Source organism: Lissotriton vulgaris, chromosome 8, assembly GCF_964263255.1.
Source record: "Lissotriton vulgaris chromosome 8, aLisVul1.2, whole genome shotgun sequence".
In the NCBI taxonomy this organism is placed as follows: Eukaryota; Metazoa; Chordata; class Amphibia; order Caudata; family Salamandridae; genus Lissotriton; species Lissotriton vulgaris.
In genome coordinates, this window is record NC_141696.1 from 998,030,589 (window position 1) to 998,046,649 (window position 16,061).

The following is a 16,061-nucleotide window of genomic DNA, read 5'->3' on the forward strand; positions in this document are numbered from 1 at the left end:
AATGTGCCATATTAGGATGAAAGAACAGCACTCAGGGCAGTTGTGAACTCAGGCTGCCCTGGGGGCAGCGCAATCATGTGAAAAACGGAGCAGCTGCTTTGAAGCTACTCCGTGTTTTCACAGTTTAGGCAGGAACCCGCCTGCACTTTTAAAGGGGATTAGTGATCCTCTTGCAGGCGGGTACAGTCAGTGACTGCCTCTCTCTATCTCTAATATAAGAGAGGGACCCTAGCAACCAAAAGGGTAGGGTACCAAACGACAAATGTCAGGAATAAATTCCCTTTTGGGTACACTTTAAAATCACAAAGCTAATAGCTCAGTCAGTGACTGCACCTGTCTGCAAGGGGATGTCTGGGTGTTGATAGGACCTCCTTTCCCCTCTACCAAGGGCTGCTCCCAGGGTGTGCACTGATTGTGTGCCACCTTTTAGGTCGTGCACTGTCAGTAATACTGCGCGGGCGCAGAGGCAAAGAGATTTCCTTTTTTTATGGGGCACTCCACAATGCAAATGAGGGAACGCCCATTGAAGATAGTGCAGGCACTTTATGTGTGCCAGCATTATTACAGAAGGGGGCACACAAAATTCTGTGGACCTTTTGGTAATACCAAAGTGCCTCGAGGGAGAGGCGCAAAGGGGGCTCAAATGCCCGTTGCGCCCTGGGGCACTTTGTGCAATACAGTCCCTGCCCTTTGAAGAGAAAATTGCCTCAGAAAATTGTACTTTCTGTTGGTCAAAGCATTGTTCCACAAATTCCTGCAATGTCCTTGGCATTACCTGAAAGTTTGTAGAAAAAAATACACTTACAAAGTTTTATTATTTCCTTATTAATTTTTATCTCATGAACACAGACGTTGCCTTCCTGCCTAGCTTTTCCTCATAATGTTTCACTGCTCTCTCAGGTACCGGGATTTAAACTGATATGCATTACTGGAACTTTTAATTTGCTAACGTGCGCGAGGATCGATCAAATAGTCAACCTCGGACTGTTTCTGATTGTCATTTTATTAATAAAGCACTACTTCAAACCTCTTCCATTAAACTAACCATTAGGGCATGTATGCCGCACCCGGTTATTGCTTCCGACCTCCCCGGACGGCACTAAGAAGCATCCTTGAGCTGTCATCGCTTTATTTCTGTGAAGTGTGGGCGCTCATCTAAGGACAACCATTAAGTTCCGGGAGCAGGTTTCACCTTTGCAAGTGGACTCAGCCGGCTGTCAGTCAAATTAAAAATGACATATAAAGTGGATCATTTAATGTAAAAAGCTCTGCAGGCTTTCGCTCATACATTTAAACGATATTGTATTTCCCTTCTAAATATCTCTGCTCATCACTTTTTCTGTCATTTGTTCACATATCACAAATATCTCAGAGTAACAGGTGGCACAGGAAATACTGCTAATGCCAAAGTCATGTATTTGATTATTTTCTCTGTGGGTACTAAGAAATATAAGTTATTCCAATTGCAGGACGCCCAAAATGTAGGAGTGTTCCCAGCGCTTGGTCAGATCAAAAAAGATATCTACAGGTGGAAATATTAGCATCTGTAGATTGACATCTTCACCTAAATACGGTTCAGTTACTCCAGGCACAGTTTTACAGCAAGTACTATCCCTGCCTCGTGACAAGAGGGAATAGGGACACATACTACTCAAATTACAATAAAAGCGTTACTACTGTCTACTGGTAACATTTTGGGTGTATTTTATGCATAAATCCTCCAAATGTATTTCTAAGTAGCATAGGTGCAGCTCTTCCCTTGCGCTAAGTAAAACATGAATTACAAAGCCCAAGTAAACAGTCAACACCGGATGAAACTAATACACACTTGTCAAAAACTAAAAGTAGACGCATATAAATTCAGACTTGATCCTCAGAATCTGTAAAAAAGCAACATCAGGAAAGGCATCTTAAATATATTCTATAGAACGTCATGTTTTTTGGTCCAGTCACTATTTTAGGGCGAGGTGTGACGAACCGTGAAAAGCCACCCCTCCTTCTCTTTGGTAATATGTATATAAAAACGGAGCCACAACTTGCACTCTGCCATCTTCCCCTTATACTGCGAGACATTGTGGATGCCATACATAAGCTATGGTTATGTTGTTTTTTTCATTGTGTGCGTGTCCATCTTAGTGTGTGTATGTCTGGGTGTTTGTGTGTGTGTGTGTGTGTGGGTGTGTGTGTGGGTGTGTGGGGTGGTGGATTGGTGCGTGTGTGTGTGTGCATGTGTGTTTGTGATGTTCAATGTGTTCTGAAGTGACTTTTGAGTGTGTTTAGTTAGATGTTGAGATCAATTAAAATATATATATACTTGTACTTTTTAAGAATGTGTATTTATTTATTTTTACATTTCTATAACGATATGTATAGATTCCTGCAATGTTTACAGTTACATGAATCTTATCAAATTTATTTTACTAATTTTATTTTGAATATTGTAATTTGCTTATAATGTGTTATATATGGTGTATAAAATATCTAAAGTTACCTGGCCATTATAATTTTTTTATATAGTTTTAATACTTCTGTGGTACAATGTGTATGTGTACAGTGTCTAAAGATAAATAGTCATTGTTTAACATTCATTTTATTTATTTTATACTATTTTGTTTAGCATATTTCTAATATCTTGCAATATTATATATAGTTGGGGGTATGCATATTGATACAGCCATATTAGGAGTAGATGCTGATCTGCACCTGCACCTGTAGCTACGTGAATTGCTACAGGAGAATTACTTCACATATTCAGAAATGTCTTTTGTGAGTTGGGCCCCTTAGCCGGGGGACACCCAGTTAACCCCTCACATGCTGATGACGAGCTCAGCTCGTCATCAGCCACGGTGCTCGTGTGCTGATGACGAGCTCAGCTCGTCATGGCCATTAGAACGCTCGCACGCTGGAAAACTTCCCCTGCTGTGCTGAGCGTTCTAAGGAAACGGGTGTGGCCGTGACAAGCTCAGCTCGTCATGAGCACAGGAGCACTGTAGCTCATGATGAGCTGAGCTCGTCATGAGCACCGGGGCGCTGTGCGCACCCACCCGCTCCCCAGCACAGCAGGAAAATTACCCCAGCAGCCAAGGGGTTAAAACCAGCGTTAAGTAGAAGATTGCCTTAAACGTCTATATGACATGGCCCTCTTTATTCAGGCTCAACAGTAAACTACTACCAATAATATTTTAGGGGCATATTTGCAACAGGTAGCGATAATTATTGCTTGTCTACCGCATTATTTTCTATCGCTAGAATATTTCGCCAGGCTAGTGTTGTATTAACAACAATTAGCCCCATTGAAATGAATATTCCAGCGATAGCGCCCTTTTCCATGGAACATCGCTGGTTTTTTAGCGTTGTTCCATGTAAAACAGCGATATGCTTGATAACACGACCATGTGGTCGTATTACATGAATCCACCTCCCATTTTAGGTATGCCTTAGTCAGGAATTTAACAGACGTTAGCACTAGTAAAATAATCGCTTCCCCGCATTGTAAATATCGCTAAGCTGCCTTTGCGATATTTACCCATGTTGTTTCCACAGACATGCCTACTTTGCATCTCATTAGTGATGCAAAGTTAGGCGTGCTGGAAACCGGAGCAAAATCAGCAAAACACGCGATAGCTTGTGTTTGCTGATAAGGCGATAAAATTAACACAGCAAAAGCGGCGATAATTTTATATCACCGCCTTGTTAATATGCCCCTAAAATATCAGAATATTACGTGGGATTTTGCTGTCCATTCGGTTCATTTTAGACAGTGTTTGTTAAAGGAAAATCTAACACTGTTGACCCTGTTCAAGGTGGATGTAATTTGCGGACAGGTAATCTGGGGCAAAGAAGGAGAAGCAGAAACCTTACAAAACAGCTTGGAACTTCAGGGTGTTTCTTAAAAGGCTGGTTGACTAGCATTTGGGAACATCATGTTCCTTTGTCTCTTGTGAGTCAGAGCTATCTGAGGGGAAAACCATGTTTTACTGCATTCTGTTCGTTTTTTGCTGACTGTAGGTTTTGCTGATTGAGGGTTAATGATTGCCAGGTGTCCACTCAGAGTTGCAAGGCAGGGTGCTTAAAGTCCTTTTTCACTACGGGCTGTGGTAGGGAGTCAGCAGGCTATAGAAAGGATCTAAGACCCTCTTGAATGAAGGTTAGACCTTCTGAATTCCTCTTAAACGTCTGTCCTTGGGATCTAGAAAGGAACTTGAAATTATAATTCTTGGGCAGAAGTGACATATATTTCTTTCAGACATCTGTTTGCTTTTTCCATGGAGTTTAACAGTAAAAGAACATGATTTTCATGAGCCTCTCCATCGCACACCCCGTTTTCATGTCATTAATCATGGTCCCTTCGCCTTTTTCACAACCTGCTCAAACCACCATCAGAAACCACCACAATACTAAACGCTAACGTTTACAAATCTCGACATTGCATAAACACTCACCTTAACCAAGCACACATGAGCTCAACAGTGGTTACAGGTCATAATATTCATCTCAGAAGAAAGAGCCCTGATTGTACAAGCTACCTATGGCGACCATACAAAACACACACACAAATCACAGAGTGCTCACAGCACCTACATATTCCACCACCATACAATGATGCTTTAATGACACGATTTGTGGAGTCTCAATTTTTTTTTTCAAATCCCTTGATGAGTCATATTCATTTCAACCATTTTATATCCAGGTTTCGGTGTCTGTGGCGGCATTTCAAGTTGACAGACACCACACCCAAGCCACTGTCTTCCTGAGCCCTGTCAGAGTACATAATCTAGACACCTTAGATCTTTGAGTAATGGCTCAACCCGGACTGCCTTCATTGGGAAAAGGTCAAATACAAATAAAAGCAGTGTTTAATGTCTGAAAAAGTCAGAAGATAATCTACATATTTTAGCACCTTTTTCTATTTGCTACTTATGCTTAACAGTAATCTAACGCGTAAGCAATAGCTGACGGCATCAGACAGATTTAGGAGGTTGACATTCAGAACAGATTTTTACAGAGGAATCCTAATAATGAATGTTAGATACAGGAGTGTTATATTTTGTGCAGATTGTTTGCCACAGAGCCAAAACCTAAGGCAGTACTTTGATGATGGTTTTCAGGTATGGTGCCAATCCGGTTACCTAGCACCTTTAGATACAGCTTCTTGGAAACCTTGAGGAAAGGACGGTTCCCAGTGTCCCAAATTAGACCTTGGCAATGAGGATTCTAGTCTCCTAGTCCAGACCTAGGATCTTCAGTCCTGGTCCAAGATTCTGGCATTTCATGCAGACTGATAAATATGTGAATATGGCCGTTTCTTTTTTACGAAAATGTAGCAGGTCTGAATGTAGGCAAAATATTGTGGCCTCTAAAAGAGGCTGATTATGACCTTTCGAGTTCCATTTGGATCAATGTGGGAGAGCATCTAATCTTTGCTGGGAAAACCTTGATGGATCAGCTTTATCCACAAGTCCTGAAAAGTGCATGTGCTTTCATCTGTCAGGTTGTAACAAGAGCTAAAACTGTCCCAGGATATGGGCTTTTTAAGGGGAAATGGGAAGGTGGCTCACCACGAAAACCTTTTAATTGTCTAACCAGGAATGGTCATAACAGTTGACAGAAATAAATTGGAGACAAGGGCCAGATGTAGGAAGGGTATTACCGGTCGGTAACGGCCGAAATCGGCCGTTACCGACCGGTAATAGGCTTTTATGATGTAGGGGGGCAATTTACAGATTCGGTATTTACAGATTCGGTATTTACCGAATCATCATTTACCGATCCGGTATTTACCGAATCGGTAAATGACATGTAGGAAGCACTTTAACCAGTGCTCATGTGCTTTAAGGATTCGTTATTTACCACCAACTATTAGTTGGTGGTAAATAAGGAATACCTCTGTAAATGCAAATCTGTGCGTTTACACCAGTGCCATGTGGCAGACATACATGCCCTTACGGCATGTATGTGTGCCACATGTGCACACAGGCACTAATCAGGGGTGCAACAGGGTGTCAAAGTGCCACCCTGCCACTCTTGACTCTTTCCCTATTTTACCGAATCGGTATTTACAGATTCGGTAATTGACATTCATTCCTATGGGCCTCCAGGCCCATAGGAATGAATGGCAATTATCGGTAAATACCAAATCTTAAAATTCGGTCATTGTTCCGAATTTTTATCTACATAGCATTTACAGATTTGACAATACCGAATCGGTAAAATTCTGTATTTTCGAATCGGTAAATGCTATTTACCTACATCTGGCTCCACAAGGAAAAAGTGGGTGCTCTCCTAGGTAGTCCTCTGGATACACAAGCAAAGCCTCCGAATTTCAACAATGATCTCATAGTATTTAAGAAAATAAAAGGGTAAGAGAGATTGTGGAGGTTGGGGTGGATATTGATTACAATGGCTCTCTGGAGAATATAGTCTCAAGAATATCATATTTTTAATGGTGTCCTGCTAAACTATTGTGGCCAAAATATTGAATACCATAATACTCTGAAGTTAAGTATAAATAGGCAAGCATACATTTACTATTCCAAATTCTCCTATCAATCAATCATTCAATCAATAGGACACTTATACAGTGCACGGCGACCTCCAACAGAGGTGTCCCATGTCAAAATATATAAGTGGAATTAAGAAAAATTACCTTCAAAATATTGTGGTAGTAGATAGTTTGGCGAAAATATTTTGGCAGGACGAAATGTTTCCTTTTTTTTTTTTTTCTTCAAAAAAACTTTATTATGCAAGAAAGCCTGATGTACAAAACAATGCAAATTATCAGTTAGCAATGCACTCTGTATTCGTACATATAGTGTCATTGGTGTTCTTTCCCCTTCCATCCCAACCCAGTCCTCCCCATCCCCCAACTACCACCTCCCTGAAACCCCCAAAAACTGCAGCCAAAGAACAGACAAGGTCAACCAAGGCGTCCATAAATAAGTTCAAAGTGTGAAATCCGCTCGCCAAGTGAGTCAATGTCTCCAGAACGTTAGCAAATTCTCACTTCGGGTCAGTTGAGTTGCCCCATCGCCCACAGCCCGCATGCAGCCTCAACCAACATTAAATGGCTAAACAGCAACATTCCCTAGACCTTCTCATATCCAATTCACATCCCCTGCAAGGTCCCCACAGAAGCCTCAGCATTTTCATCACCCATCTGCTGGTTCAATAAATAAGTCGTCAAGGATCCCCAGATATCCTTAGGGCGAGATTTCAGCGGCAATTGGTCAGCATATACATGAAGATTTTTCTGCCAAGTGGATATGTCATGTATTCAAGCCTTGAATTTAGGTGCCCTGCCCCTGCCCCATCTGCAGGCCACCTTCCGTCTCACCAGTAGCATGCCCATTTTCAGGAATTTGCGATGCTGCGTTTCTATGTCTCTGACCAAACCCAGCAAAGCTCTGAGGGGAGTCTGTTCAATTGGAGTACCCAGCATCTGAGTTAGACCATTAAAGACCTCCACCCAATAAGTGGTCACCTGGGGGCACCCCCATGCCAAATGTATAAAATCTGCCTGACCTTGACCACATTGTAAGCATTTATCATCATCCCTGAGATGTAGCTTATGTAACTTCGCTGGGGTATGGTAGAGTCGATGTAAAAATGTATAGTGCAGCAATTGCAAACTACTGCTGCCAGATATCACGTCAGTCTGGAGGCAGGCCGCTTCCCACTGATCGTCAGTTAGGGGGCTGTCAAGATCCACATCCCAGTCCCATCTGGCTCTCACTAGTGAGTGGGAATGTGCAGTACATAACCACTATACAACAAAGAAATAACATGTGCCGGGGCATCTGTGTGTAACATTAAGTGGAGTGACGTAAAGGTCTCTGGCTCCTTTGGAAATTCCGGGGTCTTGGCCCGAATGCTCTGCCTGAACCTGGTATAAAGAAACAGGTCAATAAATGAGTATTCGTATTCCCCGAAAAACTGATCTTTTGTACGAAATTTACCCCCAATGTATAAGTCTCCCCAAGTTGTATACTGCAGTTTGGTTAACAGGTTTTGGCATATCTTCTCAGCTGTAACCGGCAGCAAGGGGCAATCTCGTAAGGACACCCTAGGGGAGTACATCAGTTGCAACCCCTCAGCACGCGCCAGCCAGTGCCACGCCTTGACAGTGCAGTCTACGGTGGATGGATCTCTCCCCCCCTCTTTGAATGGTGTAAACACATACCCAGATACCGGGACAGGGGCCATATAACCATCCTCTTCTGCGAGATGGGGCATAAACGGAGGGGGATGGAACCAATACACCGCAAAGTGAGCCTGTGTGCTATAATAATATTGTTCAAAATCAGGTACGTCAAACCCACCGAACTGGTATGGCAGCATGAGTGTGGCCAGCTTCAACCGTGCCTGCTTACCTCCCCATATCAGACGCACCAGTTGCTGCGCTTTAAGTGTTTTTAAAAAAAAGGCACCAGGGTGGTAAGGGATATATCTAAATAAGTATAACAATTTTGGTAAGATAACCATCTTAATTAAAGATATATTTCTGGCCATCGAGAGAGGTAGTTTAATCCATGTAGAGATGTTATCCGTCACCCTATCCATGGCTCGCCATAATTCTCCCTCAACAATGCGTCTTTATCTCTGGTGACATAGATACCCAAATATTTAAGTTCTCCTGTCTCTCATGTTAGCGGGTAATTCAGTGGGTGAGACAGTGTGTGATCCGTTAAGGGAAAGACTCCCGATTTGCCCCAATTTATTTGCACCCCAGCTATCACCCCAAACTTTGTATTCTCCCATAAGACTGGGTTAAGGTTGTCCTGTGGTTTATGGATATATAGCGTGATGTCGTCGGCATAAAGGGACACTAGTAGTTGCCTAGATGGATATATGAGGCCTCTATGATTATGGTGCTGCCGCAGTTTTGCTGCCAGGGGCTCTATTGCTATAGCAGAGTACAGGAGAGAGTGGGCACCCCTGTCTCATCCCTCTAGTGATCGGAAAGGCCTCTGAGCGGGAGCCATTAAGAAGGACCCTGGCACATGGCTTTGTATATAGCAATTGGATTCAATTTATAAAGGGCTCCGGTATCCCCATATGTTTCAGCGTCCCCATCACATAGTCCCATTCTATGGATTCAAACACTTTGGTGGTGTCCAAAAAGACGGCCACTGCAGCGCTGTGTGGATCAATGTCCTGTAGGACCGCTAGGAGAGTCCGTAGATTATGAGCGATGCCTCGGTTCGGCACAAACTCCACCTGATCAGGCAGCACCAATCGTTCTAATAACAGATTAAGCCTCGTCGCTAAAACTTTTGCCAACATTTTCGTATCGCTATTCAGAAGCGACAGGGGCCGATAGGAATCACAGAAGATGGGGGATTTGCTGGGTTTTAGCAATGACAGTATTTGAGCTTCACTCATGGTCGTGGGTAGAGAACCCTCCTCCAGTGCTTCATAAAACACTGCCTTCAATATGGGCGCTAATATGGACACGTATGTTTTCTAAAAGTTATGGGAATCCCATTGGACTCTGGGGCCTTCCCTGACGCCATGGTCATAATGGCCTCTGTAATCTCATCAACTTCTAAGTCATGAGCCAGGAATTTACACTGCGTGTCCCCTAGCCATGCCAGTGCTGTGTCCTCAAAGTATTCCCGAAGCTCTAGCGGAACTCTCCTCTGTGACGTATAAAGTTTTTTATAATACTCCGTCAGGGTAGCCATCTGGTCTGGGAGCCTGCCCTGCTCCTCCTGCAATTCTGTGATATAATTTTGAAATCTCGGGGAACGTACCGCGCTGGCCAGGGCCATACACTCGAGCCATGCAGTGTTTTCCTCGGAACCTACATTCTCTGTCTGTTGACTCCGTGTAGTCTGTCATTTTCCCTCTCAAGCGAGCCCTCAACTCCCCGTCTCACCGCCTACACCTATTGCCCATTCTAGCTCCTGCAGCTCCCCCTCCAATTTGTTTAATTCTTGATGACGTTCCTTCAATAAACCCCTCCTTTGGAAATACACCATCCCCGCACTGTCATCTTAAACGCCTCCCATACCGTTGTCAAATTGGCCACCGAGTCGATGTTCCTAGCAAAGAAGTCAGTAATCTCCTGCTCCATCTCTGTTCTAAAGACAGCATCTTGCAAATGTAAAGGGTTCAGCCTCCAGTTAAGATAGGGAGATAGGTTGATCAGGGACTGAACAGTCACTAACACGGGGGAGTGATCAGAAAACGTACGAGCCAGATGCACCGCATTGCCGACCCAATGTGTCATTCCCACGGTTACTAGCACGTAATCTAACCTTGCCCAAGTGTTATGCACTGCTGAGTAGTGTGTCCCTTCTATCCGTGTGGGATGCATGTGCCTCCATGTGTCCAGTAAATAGTCTGAGTCTATGATGTCCTGCAGGGTATGCTGGGTGATGGTGTAGTGTACTGCAGTAGCATGAGAGTGGTCATGCCGGGAGTTTACCACAGTATTGAAATCTCCCCCCCCCTTGAGAACATATGTAGATCCAAGTGTGTGTAGCTTACTGCACATCATAAGCAAGTGGTGGACATCATCCACGTTGAGGCCATAGTAGTTCGCAATGGCAACATCATGTGATTGCAGCCTACCCCAAAGCACACAGTACCTCCCGTCAGGATCCATGTCCATCCCCCTAGCACAAACCGAACACCTCGTTTGATAAGGATGGCCACACTCTGGAATAGCTAGAATACGATGCGAAGCAGCTATGGGAGACCCAGCGCGACGCAAACTGGGGCGTACCTCCATGCGGAAGGTGGGTCTCCTGCAACAGAGCCACATAAACATGATAGCGGTCTAAGTATCCTAGCACCTGCCTCCATTTCCTAGGGTCATTCAATCCTCTCACATTCCAGGAGATAATGCGGGGATCGTTTCTATTTATTTATTTATTTTATTTGTGGGTTTGTAACGCGCCGGAATCACACCCGAAGGTGTATCTCCGCGCAGTGCTGTGGGAGGAAACAGGTCTAAGCAGGCGCTAATACTGAAATAAGGTTGTCTTAAGACTTTTCCTGAAGGCTAGATGGCTAGAGCACTGTCTAAGGGAGAGTTATGTCATCAGCCATAGCTGCTTTTCCTCGCAATCTGCCTAAAATTCTGGTCGCATTCGTCTCTCACTCTCATGTAGGATAACCTCATCCTCCCTGCCTGCCCCACCCCCTCCCCCTACCACCCATACCGGCCTCCCCAACTTGCCAGGATCGCCCATCCCTCCCCCCTCCCCCACCTGACCCAAAAAATTGCATCCGTACTCTCGAAAGCCAAACAATACAGAACGAAAAGGAGAATTACCTCAATCAGGGACCACTAGGGGCCTTTGCCGCGCCCACTCAACCTCTCTATCTCACCCATCCACAACCCCATTAAACAAGGGGGTCATTCTGATGGGACGGAGGTGAGTGTCCGGGGGCGGCCAGATAGTCCAGACAGTCAATCAACTATAAAGATACATCACCAATCGCCACAGCGTCCAGAAATCCCTTGGTTTTGGTACTGCCATTGTCTGTATCTCATGCCAGTTCTTGTTGCGTAGCTTCTTCCTGGGACGCTGATCTACGGTCGCGTTTAAGATAGTCCTCCACCTGCTGAGGAGAGTTGAAGAGATTTTTTTTTCCCCCGGTGATGAACCCTTAATCTCGCAGGGTATAACATGGCGTACGTGATTTCTTGGGCTTGCAGCTTTTTCTTCACAGCTGTAAATTTGCGGCGGGCTTCTTGTACAGCTTGGGTGAAGTCACCTTTTTCTCGTGCCAGACGCAGATCCGCGTCCCTGTCGCAATAGTTCAAGAAGCGCATAATCACTGGGCGCGGCGGGGCTCCCGGGGGAGGGCATGCCAACAAGGCTCTATGAGCCCTTTCGATGACCATGTGCGCAGAAAAGGAGTCCTTACCGAATCGGTCATCCAGCAATCGTTCCATAAAGTCCTCCATTTTCCCAGTGTTTGTAGATTCCGCTAGGCCTAGTACCCGTACGTTGTTCCATCGGGAGCGGGCCTCCAACTCCTCATTCTTGTCCGCTATGATCTTTAGCAGCTTGTCCATCTGTAGCATGTGCTGTTTACTCGCCACTGCCCCATCCTCCAGACCCGATACTCTGTATCCGTTTCTTTTAGTCGCTCCTCATGCTGATCAAGTTTCGCAACCACAGTCTCCAGCCTGCTGTTCATGGCGTCCATTTTAGAATCGATTGAGGTGAGGCTCTGCTGCATCCCCGCCAACAATGTCTTCAATCCCTCATCTCTAGTCTCCAGTGGATCCTCCTCCTCACGCTCTTTGGAGCTGGAGCTGGAAGCCTTACGAGCATCAAATGTTAGTTTTGCCTGATTGGGTTCCGTTCTCCCTCTGCCTGTTAGCTACCAGCGGTATGCATGGACCTGGTTTATCTTCCACAGTAGAGCAGATATATGAATCACGGCCTTTCTCACTTCCACAATGCCAACTCTCTTGCGTTCTTTACAGGCCTCACCGTGCCACTTGCATCTTAGAAAAGGGTATAGCCAGAGTGCCATGTGACATGTAGGGCACCAGGTCTCATTTAATAATCGCCAACAATGCAGGGTAGACTGGGGCAATCGGTCCTCAGATGAGCTAGCAGCATTGTCTCCTTGCCGATGCTGGTTCATGAGGGCTTGCGTCTATTGAACACTCAAAATGGGGGCTCAATCCATTCCGCGCAGAGCAAGCATTGTCCAGCTGCTAAATATGTCCTCTCGACCACCCTCACACCGCCAGTCTCCTTCGTAGTATTATGCAGCAAGTTTTAGAGCCCTCGGTGCCTCAAGACGCCCCCGCTCCTCACCGCCGCTTCAGCTGGGACTCGGGTTGCTCCCCCTTACCCTAGCCGCCGCTTGTGTACACAGAGGTTTCACTGGTGCTGATCTTCCAGGGCCATCCTCAAGGTTTGTCATAGGGACCGGACTCCAAAGGCTGCCCCGTCGCGATCTTCATACATTTGAAGCGGCGTAGTTTCGCATGCAGCACCGCAGTTGGGCCTATGCAGCCTCAGCCCCTTGTACCTTCCCCAGCTGGCCGAGTCTTCCAGGCCTCTCGCCCCACGTTCTGCCTCCAGGTCCCTCAGCCCGTTGCTCCGGCACAAAGCGACTCACCACCACCAAATTTGGGACATAGCACCAGTACACCTTCCGCTGCCCGATGGCGTCATTGAAGGATCGTTCTGTAAAAGAGGATGAGGATTATGTTTAAAATTCCGCCCGGAGCGGCGGGAGCCTCACATCAGCGCGGCCATTATAGTCAAGCGTCACCTAGTGCCCCCCCAGTACGAAATGTTTCTATTCAATATTTGGACAACCTAATTTCTGTGACAAATAGAACCCTCCAATTCTCCATATGAGCATTGCATACTTGCCTCCTTATCCCCCAAAATAATAATTTGTGTTTAGCAGCAGACATCAGAAATGTACTTCGAACTGGGGTCTTATGACACATAGTGCCACAGGGGCACAACAGGCGTGTGCTTGATTTTGGGCACTTTAGTAATACAAAATGGGCCACAGACGCTTGCACAGCTGCTTCTATAACCCTGAGGCTGGTGCACATGTAGCACACGCACTATCTTCAGAGGCCATTCCTGCAAATGGCGTGGCACCATGCAAATGAGGGAATCACTTTGCCTCTGCACCCATTCAGTATTATGGATGCGGGCACAGAAGGAAACAGGCCTTTTGGAGGCAAACTGAGAATGTGCCATTAAAAAGTACCTCACTGTGAGTTTGCCTTCTTAAGCCAGCCTTCTGGAGCAGGAAAGACATTCCCACTCACTGCACCTGCCTGCTAGGGGATCTTTCTCCTCTCTTTAAAGTGCAGACTGCATGCCACTTGAACTGTGAAACATGGAGAGGCTGCTAAACAGCCATTATGTATTTCACTGAATGAGCTTTCTCCAGTGCAGGTGCAGTTTCGCGGCTTTCTTTAGATTAGCAGATTAATGCTGTTAGGTTACCCGTTTGTAACCGGCACACCCATTTAAAGGTGGGCTGTGGAGCAAACAAGGATTGTGCACCCTATCTGTAATCTGGGCCCTGGTGTGTTAAAGGCAGCTGTATGCCAGCACCTCATGTATACAGCTCATCAACTGATTTCCAAGAAGTGATTTATGCTGCATGTGTTATTGTGTGGCTAAAAGTAAGAGAGATTTTTTAAATCTGAGCTCTGAAGGTATTTTATTTTGGTTGGGGGGGAGCATTGAGTTTAGAGAAGAAAACATTATTTTATCCTGCCTCTCGTTGCTATCAATCACCAACAACATGCGCTCTAGAATGTTGCCCTTTTTGATAAGATTAGCTTTGGTTTTGAGCTGGATTGTGACATTACCCCACCTATGGTCCATTTTATGGAACAATATTTCTATCATAATCCATTGTACCACATCTCTTATTACTAAATGTTGATAGGAAAGGAGGTGCTTACCAGAATACCTGTCAAGATCTAAAAACAAAGACATCTTCAGTAATATTTTCTAATTTAGCTACTACTGGCAAGGCCATGAACGAAGGAAACATTTTGTAATGCGATATTTTACTTATTTTTTTCTGTGTTGTAAAAAAAAACTAACTTTTGCACTTCCTAGAATGTGATAAACAGAAAAGCACTCTCAAATAGGCATTTCCTACCCTTCTGTCTTTTTAGAGGAACGATCCAATTAACTTAATGTATTTGTTATTGTTTTTCCCAGCTTCACTACTTCAGACAACTTGTATCATTGCCAGAACAAATATGCTGTTGAAATAGGAAAAGACTACACTGTACTGCATAATGATAGCAGTCATCAAAACGAAGCACACTGTAACCACATTACTTAGCAGAGAAAACCGCACTGCCTTCACAGCCGTGCAAGGGGCTTTTTTAGAGAGATCTTTCTGAACCAGACAGTAGTGCTGTAACAGAACATTACTTGCGATGTTGATGAGAAGAGATTGCTGGGGATGAGGTCAGCGCAAAAAGCCATAAAAGCTTTGAAAGAAGTGCAATTTTGTATTATCTACATTAGCAGTAGTACTTAGAGATTTCCCAAGTTATTACACGGAGGATATGTTGACATGCCTGGGATTAGAAGGCAAAGTACACTATCCAGACAATCTAGCGCCCAAGGTGAATACTAAAGAACAACATGGATCCAGAAAAGTAAGGAGAAAAATCAAAGAAGGTATGCATGAGAAGCAGAACCGAGTTACTAGAAAGTATTTGTAAGAGGTGGTTACATCTACTAGGCCGCATTTGGGGGGGTCTTTCAAAACACGTGTCATCACTTCCACTACTGCACCTCCATAACAGTAGCTACATTGAAAAGAGTGGAAGATCTGTGTCTAACCTCCTAATCTCTGAGTTGTATTTTATGGATGTATGCATGGGCGCCCACCTGGACATACGTACAAACACATATAAACACACATACCTATACATAGACAAAAGCCTACACTCTGCACAAATAAAGTTTCTATTTAATGCTTGCAAAAATGTGGCAATGTTGAAGAGGGTTGAGCAGTGGTTAAAGAGACACACAAAAACACACACATTTTTCTTCCTTAATTTCATTTTGTCTCTTAATCTGCGTCTACATAATATTACAGAGTGTTATCAATAGCGTTTACATTTAGATATTTTTCTTGCACCTCTCATTCGTTGTCCATCCATAAACTCCATTTGAAATAACGTTTTTGAATGAAAGTGGAGAGTAAAGTCAGGAGCTCCACTTTGATGCAGAACCAATCCTTCGATACCGACTGTGAGGCTAGACTCCGACGCACCGACCAAACTGCGTGAATCAGAACCGATGCATCGAGTCTTCGACGTTGACGCATGTTCCATACAAAGGTGCTTTTTCAGCAGGCCCTGTGTGTATACTCTGCCAGCCAGAAATCTCAATTTCTAACATGATGTATCAGGTAGATAGACACCAAACCAGTCCCTAGACCATTTTCAGCACAACCATAACACTTGCTGCTCACTCTCAGGAGCAATAGACAGGTTTTGCGGTGAAAATCCAGGCACCTTTATGAAGCATATCATCATGATCTACTGAGCTTATACTAGGGTCATCTTGAATTATTTTTGA